Source organism: Nicotiana tabacum, chromosome 14, assembly GCF_000715075.1.
Source record: "Nicotiana tabacum cultivar K326 chromosome 14, ASM71507v2, whole genome shotgun sequence".
Classification (NCBI taxonomy): Eukaryota; Viridiplantae; Streptophyta; class Magnoliopsida; order Solanales; family Solanaceae; genus Nicotiana; species Nicotiana tabacum.
Genome location: NC_134093.1, coordinates 3,537,257 through 3,557,292, shown reverse-complemented (window position 1 = coordinate 3,557,292; position 20,036 = coordinate 3,537,257). Strand labels below are relative to the sequence as shown.

Sequence of the window (20,036 nt, the reverse complement as noted above, 5' to 3'; positions counted from 1 at the left end):
TGACGTTTCTACGCCAATATATAATTTATTTGGTGAAGCTGCACAAATCTGAAACTATCAACGTGTCGGAATCTAAAGTTAGATTCAATATAATATCTGGGATGATTCTAAATTTTATATATGTATTATATTTTGAAGTCTGGTTTTCATGAAATCAAACGGTTTACAATTTTGACTTCTACACCAATATATGAATTGTTTGGTGAGACTGCGCAAATCTAAAATTTTCAACGTGGTGAAATCAAAAGTTGGTTTCAAATTATTACCGGCGGCGATTCTGAAGGTGTTTGATTTCAAATTTTTGATATGTCTTAGACTTTTAAGTTTAGTTTCTAAGAAATCAAATGGCTTATATTTTTGACATCGTCATATCGAGATAAATATTTCCTACCACAAATGGTTTAAAGGTAATGAATAATATTATCTTCAAAAGACAAATGAGGATGTATATTCAAATACAGAGAACTTCGAGACATGAACGATAGATATGTTTAAAAGAAAGCAAAGTTCTATTTTATGGATGTCAATACATCATGTTATGCAAGCAAATATTGATATTGAACCGGAAAAAAGGGATGTCCATGTCGTAGTTTTTCTTTTAAAGGTTTTCATTGCGAACTTTTAAAGGTATTCGCCTTCGACTTTTAAAGGTTTATTGCGAACTTTTAAAGTGTACATCTCGAATTTTGAAATGTGCCTGTCTTAAACTTTTAAAAGTGCTTACGACGAAATTTAAAGGGTCCTCACTGCCAACTTTTAAATATTTCTATAACGAGCTTTTAAAGGTCTTCACCGTGAATTTTTATAGGTCTTCATCGTGTTCTTTTAAAAGTCTTCACCGCGAACTTTTTAAAGGACTTCACTGTGAACTTTTAAAGATCTTGACCATGAGCTTTTACGGATCTTTGAAAGAACTTTTATTGGTCTTTGCCATAAATTTTAAAGGTCTTCATCGCGGACTTTTATGGGATTCACCGCAAATTTTAAAGATTTTCATCGCGAGCTTTTAAGGTTTTCGCCACGAATTTTTAAAGGTCCTCATTGCGTGCTTTTAAAGGTTTTCACCGCGAATATTTAAAAGTCTTCATCACAAACTTTTAGAGATCATGACCACTAGCTTTTAAGAATCTTTGCACGAACTTTTATGGGTCTTTCCCACAAATTTTAAAGGTCTTAATCGTAAACTTTTAAAGGTATTCATCTCGAACTTTTAAAGTACTTCGTAGTTTGATGAAGTTACTTCTAAAAGAAAAGAAAAAAAGAAAAAAAGACACAACAAAGTACAAAAAAAAGAAAGCACAGGAAAAAAGAATAAATTACCTTTGCGTCAATACCTTCAAGTCGTCAATAGTTGACTCAAAGCAATTTGCAGACGCCGAAATTGGCACTGAAATTTGTACTAGTAGAATAAAGGGTGTGTGGTATTTATAGATGTCAAAAGTCACCTGTCAAAAATTCATTATCGATGTGGGATCATGTGTAATTTGAAGTCTATTATACTTCCTGAAGCATTTCAATTTCGAATAAGGGTCTGATTTGTCCTTCTACTATCATAAATAGGCCTTATTTATCCTCCGTTTAATTTTTCTATCAAAAATATCGTTACAGTTATACATTAGGTTCATATTTACCGCTTAAACGTTTAAAAGAGTTACATTTGCCCTTCGTTATACTTTAGGATCATATTTACCCCTCTACTCTTCAAAAAGGGTTACATTTGCCCTTCGTTATACTTTCTTGACATATTTATCCTTACAATTATACCCTACATTTACCTTCATCCGGTAGATCGCCATGTCCCACCTTTGTTTTCCTACATGGGGCCTATGTGGATTTTTTTTTCTTCCAATTTAAATATGGTCAATTATTTAAGATAATTTAACCCGCACACTCAATTTAAATAAGACATACTAACTAAATTAAATGGAAATCATAATTCTCAATCCTCCCCCCACCCCCTCCCCCACAGACAATAACTTTGAACTCAAAATCACTAATCTAATACAACTCACAATTATTGCAGTAACCAAAGTAAATTACAAGAAGTTGCACAACAATGAAGTTAATGAAATCTTATTTAAATTGGGTGGGCGGGGTTAAATTATCTTAAATAGGTGACCATATTTAAATTGGAAGAAAAGAAATCCACATATGCGCCATGTAGGAAAACAAAGGTGGGACATGGCGATTTACCGGATGAGGGTAAATGTAGGGTATACTTGTAAAGATAAATATGTCAATAAAGTATAGCAAAGGGCAAATGTAACCCTTTTTGAAGAGTAGAGAGGTAAATATGATTTTAAAGTATAACGAAGGGCAAATATAACCCATTTTAACGCGTAAGAATAAATATGAACCTAATGTATAACTATAAGGATATTTTTGATAAAAAATATAAACAGTAGATAAATAAAACCTATTTATGATAATAGATGGATAAATCAGACCCTTATCCGATTCAATTTCGGAATCCTACAAATAACGGCTCATAGATAATGTCCCGAATTATCCGCATGCCACGTCTGGCAGTCCAAGGATTTGCGTAAGGAAAAGGAAAATATTCCCTGTTAAAAGAACGTAATTGGAAGCAAAATAAGTGGACAAAGTAATATGATCATTGATTGTCCATGTCATGACAAATTTGACAATTTAAAAATCAAAATGTAGTGCCATTTGTCTCTTGTGAGAGATATGCACTGAAAATCATGATTCAAAAATAAGGATATAAACTTTTCACAAGAGAATAATAGAAACATTTTATAGTTTGCTCTAGTAATCCAGTGTAATTATCATACTTCAGGCCCAATCTTCAAAAGTTTAGACACCCGACAATCTTGAATTAGAGGGCATTTGTAGGCATGTAAAATTTATTGGATTCAAATTCAATAAATAATTTGGATTATATTTTAAATATACTACTCCAAATAAGTATTATGAGCTAAAATAATTGGATTAATTACATAATTAAATATATATGGATTAAATAAATAGGTCCAAATTCATTGGGCTAGCCCATTTAGTTGGGCTACATATGATGAGCCCATTTCTTTAAGCCCAAGATATCATCTTCCTAGAGGTCCAGTTTGGTGCCACACGTGAAATGACTTGGCACGCCAAATCAAGCGGAAGAGCCAATAGGATCGTGCCACGTGTCAAAATGATTAGGCAATGCCAAGTCAAATTAAACGGCGAATGAAATCGTGCCACATGTCAAAATGACAAGGCCTTGCCAAGTCAAATTAAAGAGCCTATAAGATTATGCTACGTGTCAAAATGACAAGGCATGTCAAGTCATTTTAAAGGGCCAATGAAACCGCGCCACGTGTGCAAGTGACATGCTCTGCCCAATCAAATGCGGTCTTGTCACACTTCAATTTGATTGGTCGGAAAGAGTTTGTTCGTATCATAACTCTTTCCTCCCACAACTATAAATAGAGGTCTGCATAACTCAGAAAAGACACCAGAAGTTATAACAAGAAGCAAGAGAGAGCTCGTAGATCAAACGCTGCAGATTTTTCTAAAAGCTACAAGTGTTCAAGTGTTCTAAGGATTAAAAGATCAAGACGAATATTCAAGAACAAGCTGCAAGCTCTTGGATTAAAAATATGTCAAGATCAAGATCAGGCCTCAAGCACTTGGATTAAAATAAAATAAAATTCAAGATTAAGCTCAAAAGCTCTTTTATTTACTAATGGAAAGAAGAATCAGATGATTCATAGAGATTGTAACACTCAAATATTTGAAATAAAATACTACGATTGCTGCAATATGTTTCAGCCTGATTTTATTTTTTCGAAGCAATTTATTGTCTACAGGCACCTCGAGAGTGCCCTTATTGATTTTGATTTATGGCCGCAATTGCCTTTGATTATTGTTGTGATTTTCTTAAAGTTGAAAAGAATTCTGTTTTGTTTTCATGAGATATTATTTGCGATTATTTGGTGTAATTAAAGGGTGACATACTACTTGATTCATTTCCATTGTCATTTTATTTTATTATATTGATAAACATTTTACCATGCCATTATTATTTTCCAGTAGGGCCTGACCTGACCTCGTCACTACTCTACCGAGGTTAGGCTTGGCACTTACTGGGTACCGCTGTGGCGTACTCATGCTACGTTTCTGCATATCTTTTTTGTGCAGATTCAGGTACATCTTACCAGCCCAGACATCAGTAAGTTACCTGTGCACGGAGATTTCGAGGTATATCTGTCAGCGTCCGCAGACTCCGGAGTCCCCTTCTATCATTATCATGTTGCTTCCTTATTTTCTTTAGACCTTGATAAACGTAGAGATATTGAGGATAAATTCTTACAAGCTTGTGACTTATTTCTACCGAATTTTGGGAGTTGTAAGTATTTGCATTGCAGTGCATTTATTTTAGAGGTCTATTATTATTTCCGCATTGATAGGCTTACCTAGTCTTAGAGATTATGTGCCATCACGATATCCTACAGAGGGAATTTAGGGTCGTGACAAGTTGGTATTAGAGCTCTAGGTTAATAGGTGTTATGAGTCACAAGCAGGTTTAGTAGAGTCTTGCGGATCGGTACGGAGACGTCTGTACTTATCTTTGGGAGGCTATGGAACTGTTAGGAAAATATTCACTTCTTTGATTCCTTATCGTGCACATTTGTTGACTTCAAAGTTCTAAACCATTGTCTTTCTATTCTCTCACATATGGTGAGAACACGCACAACTAGATCTGATGATCAGACACCCGAGCCCCCTGTTGGAGCCGCAAGAGGTCGGGGTCGGGGCAGAGGTCGAGCCAGAGGCCGAGGAAGACCACGTGGTGCAGCCAGAGTACCTGCACGAGCTGCTGCACCAGAGCCACCAGTAGCTCCAGTTGGAGAGAAGGTACCTGAAACGCGTGTTATTACTCCTACACTTCAGGAGACGCTTGCCCAGTTTCTGAGCATGTTTGGTACTCTAGATCAGGCAGGGTTAATCCCACTTTCTTCTACCACATCTCAGGTCGATGGAGGAGCACAGACTCCCGCCGTCCGTACTCCAGAGCCACGGGCCCAAGTTGATCATGCCCCGGAGGTTATACCAGTGCAGCCAGTTATCCCAGTTCGGCCTGCGATTAGGACAACAGTTTTAGAGGGGGAGCAGCTCAGGCTCGAGAGGTACAAGAAGTACGACCCTCACACTTTTAACGGTTTAGCTTCAGAGGATGCTCAAGGTTTTCTGGAAGAATGTCATCATATACTTCGTACTATGGGTATTGTGGATTCTAGTGGAATTTCTTTCACGGCATTCCAGTTTAGAGGAGCAGCCTACCAGTGGTGACGGGCATATGAGTTGGATAGTCCAGCCGAGGCAACTTCACTTACTTGGACTCAATTTTCAGATATGTTCTTAAGGGAGTATGTTCCTCAAAGTCTTAGAGATGCATGGCGCGCAAAGTTTGAGCAGCTGCGCCAGGGTTCTATGACCGCCAGAGTATGCGGTCAGATTTATTTAGTTGGCTAGGCATACACCAGCCTTAGTTGCTACTGTTCGAGAGCGGGTTTGCAGAGTTATTGAGGGTCTCCACCCTAGTATCAGATTCAATATGGCCCGAGAGCTAGAGATGGACATCACATACCAACATGTGGTCTCAATTGCTAGGAGATTTGAAGGTATGCGAATCCGGGAGAGGGAAGCTAAGAGACCCCGAGATTCTGGCACATATAATAATTCTCGTGCCCCAGTTATAGCCTGTCACAGTAGAGGTTATGTGAGCCGTCCTATTCATTCAGCACTTCCATCTTCCAGTGGTATTACGGCTACTCCCAGACCTCAGGTTCTATATTCCGGCTAGTCGATTAGGTCCGAGCCAGTCCCATCAGCCACGTCCTCCGAGGGCTTATTTTTAGTGCGGTGACACTCGTCATATTATGAGAGATTGCCCCAGATTTAGGAGGGGTTGACCTCCATATATTTCTCAGGCCCCACCCATTCCACAGGGCCTTCTGATTTCTCAGGCCATGATTACTACACTAGTTTCCACTCCACCTGCACAGCCAACCAGAGGTGGAGATCGGATAGGTAGAGGTCGCCCTAAAAGGGGAGGCCAAGCCAGATATTATGCCCTTCCTGCTAGGACAGAGGCCGTTTCATCCGATTCTGTTATCACATGTATTATTCCGATCTGTCATAGAGATGCATCAGTCTTATTTTATCCAGGCTCCACTTATTCTTATGTGTCATCTTATTTTGCCCCATATTTTGGCGTATCCCGTGATTCCTTGAGTTCTTTTGTTTATGTATCTACACCCGTAGGTGGATCTCTTATTGTGGACCATGTGTATCGGTCGTGTTTAATTGTTATCAGTGATTTTGAGACCAGAGTTGATTTATTATTGCTCAGTATAGTGGATTTCGATATTATTTTGGGCATGGACTGGTTGTCGCCTGATCACACTATTATTGATTGTTACGCCAAGACGGTGGCATTGGCTATGCTAGGTCTACCGCAGCTAGAGTGGAGACGTACCTCAGATTATGTCCCTAGCAGGGTTGTTTCATTTCTTAAAGCTCAACGAATGGTTGAGAAGGGGTGTGATGCGTATCTGGCCTATGTGAGAGATGTTAGTATTGATACTCCTACTGTGGAGTCAGTTCATGTAGTAAGGGATTTTCCTAATATATTTCCAGCGGATCTTCCGGGTATTCCACCCGACAGGGATATTGACTTTGGAATTGATTTGTTATCGGGCACTCGACCCATTTCTATTCCACCATATTGTATGGCCCCAATAGAGTTAAAAGAATTAAAAGAACAGTTACAGGAGTTGCTTGACAAGGGCTTCATTCGACCCAGTGTATTGCCTTGGGGTGCTCCTGTCTTATTGGTGAAGACGAAGGATGGTTCTATGCAGATGTGTATTGATTACCTCCAGCTGGACAAGGTTACAGTGAAGAACATGTATCCATTTCCACGTATTGATGACCTATTTGATCAGCTTCAGGGTGCCAAAGTGTTCTCTAAGATCGGCTTACGTTAAGTCTTTTATCAGTTGAAGATTCTGGAGCTAGAAATCCCAAAGACTGCCTTTAAGACTCGTTATGGTCATTATGAGTTTCTTGTAATGTCATTTGGGCTGACAAATGCCCCAGCAACATTTATGCATTTGATGAACAGTGTATTTCAACCTTATCTTTACTCTTTCGTTATTGTATTTATTGACGACATTCTGGTGTATTCCCGGAGTAAGGAGGATCATGAGCAGCACTTGAGGACTGTGCTTATGATTTTGAGAGAAAGGAAGTTATATGCAAAAATTTTAAAGTGTGAATTATGGCTTGATTCAGTGGGATTTTTGGGTCATATAGTTTCGTGCGAGGGAATCAAGGTAGATCCGAAGAAGATTGAAGCAGTACAGAGTTGGTCCAAACTGTCTTCAGTTACCGAAATCCGGAGTTTCTTTGGTTTGGCAGGGTATTATCGCCGATTTGTAAAGGGTTTCTCTTCTATTGCTGCATCTGTGACCAAATTGACCCAGAAGGGTGCTCCGTTCAGGTGGACCGAGGAATGTGAGGAGAGCTTCCAAAAGCTCAAGACAGCTTTAACTACAGTCTCAGTATTGGTATTACCTACAGGTTGAGGGTCTTATACTGTGTAATATGACGCATCGCGTATTGGTCTCGGCGCAGTATTGATGAAAGATAGTAGGGTGATTGCCTATGCGTCCAGACAGTTAAAGGTGCATGAGAAGAATTATCATGTACATGACCTTAAGTTAGAAGCTATTGTTCATGCCTTGAAGATTTGGCGGCAATATTTGTACGGTGTTCATTGCGAGGTCTACACCGATCACCGGAGTCTACAACATTTTTTTAAACAGAAGGACCTAAATTTGCGGCAGCGGAGATGGTTGGAGTTGCTTAAGGATTATGATATCACCATTCTCTATCCTCCTAGGAAGGCCAATGTAGTGGCCAATGCCTTGAGTCGTAAGGCGGAGAGTTTGGGAAGCTTAGCATATTTACCGGCATCAGAGAGGCCTTTAGCCTTGGATGTTCAGGCCTTGGCCAACCAGTTTGTTAGACTGGATGTTTCTGAGCCGAGCCGAGTTTTTGATTGTGTGGTTTCTTAGTCTTCTCTTTATGATCGTATAAGGGAACACCAGTATGATAACCCCCATCTACTTGTCCTTAAGGACACAGTTCAGCACGGTGATGCCAAGGAAGTCGCAATTGGAGATGACAGTGTATTACAGATGTAGGGAAGGCTATGTGTGCCTAACGTAGATAGTTTGCACGAATTGATTCTCCAGGAGGCTCACGGTTCGGGGAACTCCATTCATCCGGGTACTGTGAAGATGTATCAGAACTTAAGGTAACATTACTGGTGGAGGAGGATGAAGAAAGACATAGTGGAATATGTAGCTTGGTTCCTAAATTGTCAGCAGGTGAAGTATGAGCATCAGCGACCAGGTGGGTTGCTTCAGAAGTTAGAGATTCCAGAAGGGAAATGGGAGCAGATCACTATGGATTTCGTTGTTGGGCTCCCACGGACTCAGAGGAAGTTCGATGCAGTTTGGGTGATTATGGATAGGCTGACCAAGTCAGCTCATTTCATTCCTGTGATGACTACCTACTCTTCCGAGCAGTTGCCTCGAATCTATATTCGCGAGATTGTCAGACTTCACGGCGTACCGGTATCTATCATCTCTGACCGGGGTATGCAGCTTACATCACGGTTCTGGAGGGCAGTACAACGTGAGTTGGTTACTCGGGTAGAGTTGAGTACAACATTTCACCCTCAGACGGACGGGCAGTCCGAACGCACCATTCAGATACTGGAGGATATGCTTCATGCATGTGTGATAGATTTTGGGGGTGCTTGGGATTAGTTCATACCACTTGCGGAGTTTGCTTACAACAACAGTTACCAGTCAAGCATTCAGATAGCTCCGTATGAGGCCTTGTATGGTAGGCGGTGCCGGTCTCTAGTGGGTTGGTTCGAACCGGGCGAGGCTAGACTATTGGGTACAGACTTGGTTCAGGATGCCTTGGAAAAGGTTAAATTGATTCAGAATCGACCTTGTACAGCCCAATCTAGACAGAAATATTATGCGGATCGGAAGGTTCGTGATGTTGCATTCATGGTTGGTGAGCGGGTCTTGCTCTAGGTTTCGCCTATGAAGGGTGTGATGAGGTTCGGGAAGAAGGGAAAGTTGAGCCCTAGGTATATTGGGCCTTTTGAGCTTCTTGAGAGAGTTGGAGAGGTGGCTTACAGACTTGCACTACCACCTAGTCTCTCTGCAGTTCATCCGGTATTCCATGTTTCTATGCTTTGAAAGTATCACGGCGATCCGTCTCATGTGTTAGACTTCCGTTCAGTTCAGTTCAGTTGGACAAGGATATATCTTATGTTGAGGAACCAGTGGCTATTTTGGATAGGCAGGTTCGAAAGTTGAGGTCAAAGAACATTACTTCCGTGAAGGTTCAGTGGAGGGGTCATCCGGTCGAGGAGGCAACTTGGGAGACCGAGCATGATATACGCAGTTGTTATTCTCATCTTTTCACCACTCCAGGTATAATTCTAAACTCGTTCGAGGACGAACGTTTGTTTAAGAGGTGAAGGATGTAATGACCCGACCAGTCGTTTTAAAAGTTATACCCATGTTTCCATATTTAATGCTCATTCTGTACTTTATAACTGTTATAGGACTTGCCGGGGCAATTGGTTCGGGTCCGACGAGATTTTTAGAATAAATTGGAACACTTAGTTCCAAAGTTTAAAACTTAAGTTAAAAAGGTAGGATGGATGTCGACCTATGTGTAAACAACCCCTGAATAAAATTTTGATGATTCCAATAGCTCCGTATAGTAATGTTGGACTTATGAGCGTGCCCGAAAAATTATTTGGATGCCCGTAGCTAAATTAGGCTTGAAATGGCTAAAATAAGAATTTAAGTTTGAAAGTTTGACCGGGGAGTTGACTTTTTGATATCGGGGTTGGAATCCAGTTCTGAAAATTTTCTTAGCTCCGTTATGTCATTTATGACTTGCGTGCAAAATTTGAGGTCAATCTGACTTGATTTGATAGGTTCCGGCGTCGTTTGTAGAAATTGAAAGTTTCAAAGTTCATTAGGCTTGAATCTATGTGTGATTCGTGTTTTTAGTATCGTTGGGTGTGATTTGAGGACTCAACTAAGTTCATATGATATTTTAGGACTTGTTGGTATATTTGGTTGAGGTCCAGAGGGGTTCGGGTGAGTTTTAAACGGCTAACAGATCATTTTTGGCCTTTGGGGGATTTCCGGTAGCTGCTGGTATTTTTCCTCAAATTTCCTTATAGTGAGGTGACAGCTCGGTAGTGCCCTTATTGATATTGATTTATGGCCGCAGTTGCCTTTGATAATTGTTATGATTTTCTTAAAGTTGAAAAGAATTATGTTTTATTTTCATAAGATATTATTTGCCATTATTTAGTGTAATTAAAGGGTGACATACTACTTGATTCATTTCCATTGTCATTTTATTTTATTATATTGTTAAATATTTTTTCCATGCTTGGCACTTACTGGGTACCGCTGTGGTGTACTCATGCTACGCTTATGCACATCATTTTGTGCTGATCTAGGTACATCTTACCATCCCAGACATCAGTGAGTTACTTGTGCATGGAGACTTTGAGGCATATCTGCCAGCGTCCGCAGACTCCGGAGTCCCCTTCTATCATTATCATGTTGCTTCCTTATTCCTTTAGACCTTGATAAATGTAGAGACATTAGAAAACAATTCTTAGAAGCTTGTGACTTATTTCTACAGAATTTTGGGAGTTGTAATTATTTGAATTGCAGTGCATTAATTTTAGATTTCTATTGTTATTTCCGCATTGATAGGCTTACTGTTACGGCCCAAACTCACCTATAGGTCATGATGACTCCCAACATCCCATCTAGGCCCAACTAATGATTTAAACATATATTCATTTCCTTAAAAATTATCCGAGTAATCAATCTTTTCGAAATTCAAAGTGTAAGAAAGATGTAAAAACAAAATACGATAAATCAAAACCCAAGTAAAATAATTAAATCCAGAAATTCTACTAGTGTATGTGCCAAGACCTGGTGTCATAAGTATATGAGCATCTAGTAGATTATACAAAAATTATAAATACGGTCTGGAATAAAATAGACAGAATAAAAATTCATGAAGAGGCACTAGTTGCTGCAGAACGGCTCAGAAAATAGCTCACCACTAAGCCTCTGGATAACGCCGGTGAGCGCCGATAAATCCAAATATAGCACCTGTCTCAGGTCCTGCATAAAAAAGTGCAGCAAGTGTAGCATGAGTACGTAAACAACGTGTACCCAGTAAGTATCAAGCCTAATCTCGAAGAGGTAGAGACGAGATGGCCGACGTTGACACTCACTAAGGGTCAATAATAATAAATAAAATTAAAATAGCAATATCTAGATCGACATGATTTATAGAATTAACAATAATGTTTTTTAACCAGCAGAAATAATTAAATTCCTTCAATTCCATTAAATTTCTAATTTATCAATTAGCCTCATTTACAGGAATAACAAGAATTTCCTTAACAAGCAAAGATAATCAATTCTTTCAATTCCAATAATTTCAATTCCTAAACTACCCGGACATTTATCATTAATAGTAGCTAAGCACGGAATCTCGTCACCTCGTACGTACGTAGCCCCCACAATTAGCAACAATTATTAATTTAATCACCTATGAGGTAATTTTCCCCTCACAAGATTAGAAAAGAGACGTACCTCAACTTGCTCCAATTTAATCCACTAGAAAGCCTTTTCCACGATTATCCAACTATGTCTGGCTCGAATTTAGCCAAAATAATTCAATACAATCACTAAAAATTATAGGAATCAATTCCATAAGAAAATACTACATTTTTCAATAAAAATCCAAAATTAATTCAAAAATCGTCCGTGGGGCCCACATCTCGGAATCTGGCGAATGTTACGAAATATGAACGCTCATTCAACCACGAGTCTAACCATACCAAAATGACCAAATTCCGATAACAATTCGACCCTCAAATCCTCAAATCTATCCAAGAGGGTTTTCAAAATTTTCCAACTTAAATCACTAATTAATTGTTCAAAACAGTGATGGATTCGGGTAATCTAACCAAGATTGAGTTAAGAACACTTACCCCGATATTTTCTCCGAAATTCTCCCAAATATCGCCTCAATCCGAGCTCCAAATCGTTAAAATTGGAAAATGGGAGTCCCATTTTCAGAACTTAAACTTTCTACCCAGGCTTTTTCTTCTATGCGATCGCGGCCAAAGGCACGCGATCGCGAAGAATAAAATAAGGTTGCCCAAATTTAAGCTTATGCGATCGCGTATAATTCCACGCGATCGCAAAACACAACATTCCTAGACCTACGCGATTGCAGACTCATCCACGCGATCGCGAAGGGTGAAGCGCGTGGACCAGGTTTTGCCTCGTTTGCTTTTCGCGAACGCGGTCTTAGCCACGCGTTCGCATAGCACACCTTTTCAAACCTAAGCGATCGCGGACTCGCCCACGCGATCGCATAGCATAAAATTTCAGCTGCCCAATTAAGCCTACGCGATCGCATACCTTCTCACGCGATCGCGTAGAAGGAAACCAAAACCTGCAGAAACCAGAACTTCAGCTATCAAGCCAAGTCCAGAAATGATCTGTTAAGCATCCGAACCAAAAAGTCCTAATACATCATACGAACTCAGCTGAGTCCTCAAATCACATCCAACAACACTAAAAACACGAATCACACATAGATTCGAGCCTAATGAACTTTGAAACTTTTAATTTCTACAAACGACGCCAGAACATATCAAATCAAGTCCGATTGACCTCAAATTTTGCATGCAAGTCATAAATGACATAACGGAGCTATAAAAATTTTCGGAACTAGATTCTGACTCTGATATTAAAAAGTCAACTCCCCGGTCAAACTTTCAAACGTAAATTCTTGTTTTAGTCATTTCAAGCCTAATTTAACTACGGACTTCCAAATAAAATTTCGAATACGCTCCTAAGTCCAAAATCACCATACGGAGCTATTGAAACCATCAAATCCTGATTCTGTAGTTGTTTTCTCAAAATTATTGACCGAAGTAAAACTTAACATTTTAAGGCCAACTTAAGAAACCAAGTGTTCCGATTTCAACCCGAACACTTCCAAAAATACCGAACCAACCATCCCTGCAAGTCATAAATTAATAAAAGCATATATGGAGAGTTTTTTTAGGGGAACGGGGTTCTAAAAGTCAAAATGACCGGTTGGGTCATTACACTTACCTAGTCTTAGAGACTAGGTGTCATCACGATATCCTACAGAGGGAATTTGGGGTCGTGAGAATAACTTTCTATCTAGTCGAATAAATTATATGAAAACAAATCCAAGAGGCGATAGTGATATCTTTACAATTAAATTATTTTACACTTGGAGAAATGCACCTCCTTTAACATAGTAAAAGTGTCACGACCCAAAATCCATTGAGGTCGTGATGGCGTCGGACATCACTGTCAGACAAAACAACAATAAATACTCAATTGGGTTCTCATTTTTTATTTTTGAAATCATATTTCCCTTCAGCTTAACAAGTAAAGAATGGAATTTACAGTGTAAATAATAATAATACTTTTAATAGATTCAATAAAGAATAACCCATAACTACTCCCAAAATCCGGTGTCACAAGTGCATGATCATTTAGTAGGGAGTAAAAATAAAATACAACATCTGTCCAAAATACAAATTAGACAGGAAAAATTTAAATAACTCTGAAGGATACTTTTTTGGCTGCGGATCGTAATATAGAATGCACCTCACCTAAGTCCCCGCATTTTTAACCACACCTCTGCGCCCACAAGGCCGCTAGATATATCTGTACCTACACAATAAAATATGCAGCAAGTGTAGCATAATTACGTAAACAACGTTTACCCAGTATGTATCAAGCCTAATCTCGAAGAGGTAGAGACAAGATGGCCGGCTTTGGCACTCATTAATGGTCAATGATAGTAAATAAAATAAAAATAGCAATATCTAGATCGACATGATTTATAGAATTAACAATAATTTTCATTAACCAGTAGAAATAATTTAATTCCTTCATATGCAACAAATTTCCAATATGTTAATTAAATTCACAAGCTGAAATTAAAATATCAAGGTATCGTGTAATTATTATTATTATTTTGCACGATATCTGCCGAGGTCGTACGGCCCGATCCAGAGTGTCGTGTATACTGCCGAGGAATGTGCGGCGCAATCCATAGATGCATCTATACTGCCGAGGCATTCGGCCCGCTCCACAAGAAAAGATGACATTTTCTTATGTACCTCCAGAATGAGAGTATATTTATGAGGATTAATTCAAGAGCACGAACAATTTCTTTTAATAATTAATTTATTTAAACAAAAATTAAGCATATGAGATTCCATCTTTTACTATCTCTCACTAACAATTTACAATATATATCAAATAATTTAATTAGACAACGGATACAATTTACACAAGTAATTCATGCTTTGAGTTCTAAACTACCCGGACTTTAGCATTAATAGTTGCTATGCACGGACTCTTGTCACCTCGTATGTACGTAGCCCCTACAATTAGTAACAAATATTAATATAATTACCTATGGGGTAATTTCACCTCAGCAGATTAGACAAGATACTTACCTTGTCTCAAAAACCACTTTCCAATCACCAGCTCGCGTTAAATTCTCAATTCTGCACCGAAAATCCGAAACTATCCAAATGTTATATAAAATAATTAATACATGCTCAAATTTTTGAAAATAGACTGACAAATTAATTACCCAACTCAAAATGGTAAAATTCCTAAAATTCACCTTGGGCCCACGTGCCTGGATTCCGGAACATTTCAGAGGAAATCGTTACCCATAACCTCAAGAACTCAAATATATCATTTCCATCCAATTCTATATCCATTTTCGCGGTTAAAATCCAAAAATACCAATTTCTAGTTTTTTCTTCAAAATCCCAACTTTCTACAAATTTTCATGTCTAAATCCATGTATAAACATTGTATTTAACTCACAACTAGTAGAAATCACTTACCTTATGATTGACGATGAAATCCCCTCTTCAAAAGCTCCAAATATCATCCTAGTCATGTGAAAAATGGTAAAATGAACACAAACCCCGCTTATAAAACGTTCTGCCCAGCCCAGGTCCATCCTTCTTCGCGTTCGCGAAGGCTAAAAGGCACTGCCCCGAAATTCTTCTTCGCGTTCGCGACCTATACCTCATGTTCGCGAAGCTTCAGACCGCTGCCCCTTCGCGTTCGCGTTCCAACTCTCGCGTTCGCGAAGGCCAAAATGCCACTGTCCAAAATCTCCTTCTCGTTCGCGACCCACTTATCGCATTCGCGAAGGTCAGGTACTCTTCCCTTCTTCGCGTTCATGAGGATAGCAGTCACACATTTCCTTCTTCGCGTTCGCGACCCCTGTGTCGCGTTCATAATGAGTAATTTCCTCCAGCCCAAAATCTTATTCGCGAACGCGATCTCCTCCCCGCATTCGCGATGAAGGACACCAGAACCAGCATCTGTGGCAGAAAAACATAGGAAAAATGACCCGAAACCAACCCGAAACACACCCGAGACCCCCAGGACCCCGTCCAATCATATGAACCTGTCCCAAAACACGACACGAACTTGCTCGAGGCCTCAAATCGCATCAAACAACATCGAAACCATGAATTTCGTATCCATTCAAGCCTAATAAACTATTGAACTTCTAATTCCCACATCCAATGCTGAAACCTATCAAATCAAGTCTGATTGACCTCAAATTTTGCACACAAGTCATAATTGACATTACAGACCTACTCCAACTTCTGGAATCGGAATCCGACCCCGATATCAAAAAGTCCACTTCCGGTCAAACTTCTCAAAAACCTTCAAGTTTCTAGCTTTAGCCAAATGACTCCAAAATGACCTACAGACCTCTGAATCTACTTTCGGACGCGCTCCCAATTCCAGAATCACCATACGGAGCTATTCCCAGACTCAGAATCCCAAACGGACATCGATAACATTGAAATACACCTCAACCCAAATTTATGAAATTCTTCCAAATTGTTAACTTCCATAATAGGCGCTGAAACGCTCACGGGTCATCCAACGCTCGTTCCGGACACACATCCAAGTCCAAAATCATCATACGAACCTGTTGGAACCTTTAAATCCCGATTTCAAGGTCGTTTGCTCAAAAGTCAAAGTCTGGTCAACTCTTCCAACTTTAAGCTTCCAAATTTAGTATTTTTGTTCCAAATCAACTCCGAACATCTTGAAATTTAATTCCAACCATACGTACAAGTCATAACATGTGAAATGAAGCTACTAAATGCTTCGAACCGCTGAATGACGTGCTAGGGCTCAACACGACCGGTTGGATCATTACATTCTCTCCTACTTAAATATACGTTCGTTCTCGAACGTGCTAAGGACTCTTCCGGAGTTATCCAAATTCACTGTTTAACACCTCGTGCACCTACCCGTGCCATCACCATCCCAGTTTGGAACCTCGGCTCAAGCCGAACAGAAGGTCCTCCCTTTTTATTCAATCAATAAGCCTTAGAACCAATTCCAACCTCTGAACTTCTTTACAATACCTTATTCTATCATACAAACACCGTATCAATCACTACACACTATGATAAAACATGATTGTGCATCTATGCAAAAATCACACCACGCACCGCATAACTCATTTGCCCACGGCAACATCCTCCAACCACAATAACTGGAATTTCACGAACCTGATGCTCGCAATACACCTCATAATACAAATATGCCCGATTTAAATCCTCACAATACTGTAATGAAAAAGAATATGTGTAGAAATTCATAACCACTTGCTGAATCAATCAAATCATGGAGTCGCCCCTCCTGACAAGGACCATTACCTCCTTCTGAACTGAATAGCGATATTTGTTCCTTATTATACCTTATATAAATCTGATTGTACTGATTTCCGATCCAATAGTCTCGTCTCACCCAGTATAAGCTACACAGGCAATAAGCCACCTCAAACCCTGACCAAGATCTCGTATGACGCCAACAATACGCCAACATGCAACAAACTCGAATGTGATATATAAGGAAAAATGAACTCTTGAAATAACTACTCAACCCGCGTAACTAATTTAACAACTGAAAAAATGTCATGAATCTCTCTCAGAAAATGCGAACAACACACACAGGAATAGATATAGGGAAATGTGCCCAACATCATGCTATTTCGCCGTGCAACCCAATTGACATATAATACCCGTGGCGGCGTGCCACCCGATCCAATCATGTTACCTGTGGCGGCGTGCAACCCGATCCACACGCAATAATCTAAGGAAAACACACCCCGAACTGTAACGCGTATACTCACGAATGTCTGAATATCAACCATAAGCACGCCAAGTGCATAATATAAATCCTGGGGAGACGGATAGCGTCATACGCTATAAAACTCAAGAACATCTAAGGTGCGCTATATGATATGCATCTCGAGAGCCATCCTTCTCACATAATACCCCCGATGTGTGGGACCTCAACACATTGTACAAATAATCAAGTCGTCTCACAACCCACATGGCACAATACAGTATCATCTGAAATAGCTGGCGACGAAATTAACATCCCATGCCCGCATATTATTCCATAAGGAATGCTATGCTGAATGAACACACCCAGGCTGGTGTAGAGTACACATCACATTTGGACCCATCAACGGACCTCAAACCATTTCCAATTATACCACGCTTGGGTAAATAATCTCTCACTGATCCACAATGACCCTTTTCCTATGACACGCAAGAACAACCATCGAATTCGAAACAAACTTTCACTATTCTCAACCAACTGAATAGAGCGCCCTTCAAGCATAATTTCTCAAATTAGTGATAGTACCACAATCTTCATACTTGGTCTCGATCTCCGATCAATTAAGTGACTACAGGTCATACTTATATAATCTTCCCGTGGAATACGATCCCACGACATTCCGCACTACACCACAAGTCTGCACATCCATACCACCGGCCATACAAATGCTAAAAAAGTAAATGAAGGATTTGAATATCAATACACAAAGCCTCTTACACATGACACCGATCTCAGGTGATGCTGAAGACAATACCAGCTTGCTTTAAACCTCTAAATCCTTTTCTGCTCGTCCGAGCTTGTGACATTCTTGTCAAAACCAAACCACAACCTCGATCCTCAACTTCCAATTACATACCTCTCACCGCACTTAGCATGCCAATAAGTGAGGGTTCAAGAATTCCATCATCACTCTTGAACCACTAATAGACCAAACATTTCATCATATATCAACCTTTTGCTTAACTCAATTCAGGAGAACCATTGCAACACGCTACTGAATTCCCATAACCGCAGGAAATAAACTCCTCAAGTAGTGGTCTAAACCACCATAATTCTTTTGGGATCCATCTACCCAACAAGGCCATTTGAATCAACTACCTCCCAAATCCATCATTTCTTGGTGGCTGTCAAGCCTGCACGTATAACCATAAATCACATGTTATAACTTCACACATCGGATGAACCAATCATTGCCACAATCACATTGATTCGGCCATTGCAACTGACCTAACTTCTTTAAATTTACCCTTGACATGCCTTAGAAATAATGTTAGCTCTATTCACAACATATCAAACTCAATCCGCACTCACCCCGAGTGACCCGAATCGCGAGACTACATCATCTCAATACCTATAAATCACCTCATACCTTTCTCCAGTGCACGATAGCATCTCCGACTGGTATACACATTATTCTAAACCTCTCGCAAATCCTAAGCCATATCTTCCTTTCCTCCAACACTGCACCGCTCATCCGATAATAACATAAAACACTCCAAGTCTCGTTTGAAATCCACTACGGAACTCAATCCTTAACCATACCACGGACCCAAAATCTTCAAGTGCCGGACTTAAACTCTTGAACTCACTGAAACGTTGTTAAGAGTCACCCACTCTGACCTAGTCTAGAATATAACCAAACTCCATTGCCACACTAGTACATGAATACCCTCACAAAGAAGCACCCAGCTAGATCACTTTCCTTGTACATCACCTCCACGTGAAGCATAAACCCTGAGTCTTCCCAAAGCCTGAACATGAATCAATAAAACCAATTACAACACACATTACTCAAATCCTTTGCTCAAATTACCATTGATGTTCTCTTTCCTAAGTCGTAATAACCCACCAATATGCCGATAACTAGAAACCTCACAAGTAGATAGCCATGTAATCCAATTGTAGACGGTGGGGCTCTCCCACTTAGCTTGAAGCTACAATTGCATAATCCTGGAACCTACCAGGACTCCTTATCCCCCATTGACACAATCTCTCATAATGGACCCATAAAATTCCTCGGAATCCTTATGTTTACATTTTATGAATATTCTGAATCACTAGCCACATTCACATACTTGATCTCTTACTGGATAGTCAATAAAATTATTCGTAGAAGTTCCATCAACACTATCCAACCGCTAATCTGCTCACAGGAGATATCCCACCTATGTAAATTCTATGCTGACATCCTCCAACTATGCTGCACCGAGTACTATTACCACGAAACCAATAACCCATCCTGAGCCCGTGCTCGTTCTCCAGTTGTACAAGTCCGTTCACTACCCGTTGACATCAACTAAAGGTGAAATAATACATCCCAATCCAAAGTCATGTTGCGTCCCACTACATATTAAGCAACTCCCTCCTGTCACGCCCAATCTTCCTTGATATAGCAGCCAATATTACAACTTAAGTCCGTAGATCTAATCACTGTCCATCATGAATCCCAAATCACTCCAGACTTTCCTCAAGACGTGTAATTATCCTACCATGTAACCCATATGCTACCTTGCCACTCTCCCACTTTGGTCAAACCCTCTCCTTTAAGCAGCTACTCGTCTTCTATTTCTCACACTTGGCTTTCTATAATCTTTTTTAACCACCGCAAGACACCTCCCACATGTCCTTCCTCATCCTTCA

General features: G+C 39.8%; 1 pseudogene; it reads left to right on the top strand.

The window, feature by feature from the left end:
• The window catches only part of LOC142169197 (uncharacterized), a 39,684-nt pseudogene that overhangs the window by 4,851 nt on the left and 14,797 nt on the right, over nucleotides 1–20,036 (top strand).